The sequence below is a fragment of the Physella acuta genome, unplaced genomic scaffold, assembly GCF_028476545.2.
Source record: "Physella acuta isolate Inbredline_101_S28 unplaced genomic scaffold, ASM2847654v3 ptg002643l, whole genome shotgun sequence".
NCBI classification, from domain to species: domain Eukaryota; kingdom Metazoa; phylum Mollusca; class Gastropoda; family Physidae; genus Physella; species Physella acuta.
The window spans coordinates 25001-26818 of record NW_026734092.1 but is presented as its reverse complement, the minus strand read 5'-3'; positions in this window follow the sequence as shown (position 1 = coordinate 26818).

Here is a 1818-nt window from a genome sequence, read left to right as displayed (position 1 = left end):
CCTATGGATAGCCCTCGGCCCTACCTAATACACCGTGTCCATAACAATGTGGTAATTAAATATTTACTGGGCGTTAGGGTCGGTCTTAGTAAATTGCTATATAAAGTCTATATAAAATTTTACGAATTTAAAAAAAAAATTCCTACCGTCAAAAATAGCGACGCCTAGACCACCACACCTGTTCTGACGTTAAATCCTACTTGCACACACGTGTGGGAATAGATTAGATATCATCTAGAGATAGAATTCCTAATTATTTAATTAAAATAGAGACTCTAGATTTAATAGTTGTGTCATAGTTACATTAAGTCGAATTAGCGAAGCGGAGGCGGGAACTAGATTCTAGATCTAACACTTCGATTGCGATGAAAAAAAAATAGCTTTATTTTAAGGCCGACAAGGCAAATACGGTTTAATTAATATTAAAGAAATAAGTCCGAACACCTACCTTAAGCGAATCATCTACACAACACATGACTAGAAATAATACACGTCCACACGAAGAGCGATTGAAACGGTGACTGCAACGGTGAAAACTTGTACGACGGAAACATGGCGCCTAGGTTATGCCTACTTCCGGTCTGATGAAAATTTTTAATTCATTTTAAATTTTGCGCTCTATTTCGTCCGCGCTTGTCCACTTAAACTCTACAGAAAAGATAGTCTATATAAAAATAATTCCTAGAAGACAATTTTATGAGAGATCACCCACATTTATTTACCCTGCCTGTCTACCTTAGGGTTAGAGTTTGAATTTTTCTAGATTCAAGCCAAATATGCCGTGTCGATTAAACGACGACGTACATAACAGAGCGAAGACAATGAATGGTTCCTTAATTAACTATAATTACGGTCCTAATACAACTACAATTCACCATAGTACTAATATGTATGTGTATTGTTGTTTTGGGAGTTCTGTCATTACATTTTAAATTATAAAAAAAACGGGTTTACGATACACTTCATTACGCCGCCGATCGTGGTTTTAGATTTAAATTTGGTCGGATTCGGTTTATTATTAATTTATATAATACTTTATACATACTTTAATTCATTAAATACATTTATCTATGTATTTATTTCATTAGTTAAGTATTTGTTTAACTAAAAATTATCAATTTAAGGCATAACAATTACAGAAAACGATTGTATTTGAGATAAGTCTTATCGAACCATTTAGTAGCTGGGTCGGTTTATTATTAATTTATCTAATACTTTATACATACTTTCACTCATTAATTACATGTATATATGCATTCATTAAATCATTTAAGTATTTATTTCATCAAAAAGTATCGATTGAAGGCATAACACTGATAGAAAACGATTGTATTTGAGATAAGTCTTATCGAACCATTTAGTAGCTGGTTCGCGGGTCGGTTTTATTCCTTAACTCTAGATTTAAGTCTATCGTGTTTAATTTCAATTTAATTTATCACAACTTTTAGATTTTGTACTAGATTAAGCTACATTGAAGCTTATTTTTCACTATTTAATCAATAGAGGATATTATATAATATTTTTAAGTCTAATATTACGCAGCCGTTTGTTAAATCTAGTTTTACAACGACGACTCGCGCGATTTCGGTTTGGTTTTAAAACTTAAGTTCATTGATTCTTAAAATATATATTCCAGTTAGAATAGAACTGAATACGTACCACATGATGTATACACACGTTTGGGTTATTTATTTATTTTAAATTTAGTTTATTATGACCGATCGTAATTAACTTTGGCGATACCGGGCTGATATGTCTTATCGACCGGAAAACTACTGTCCCTTCGGTCGACTAGTTGGTCTTAGACGGCATTACCGA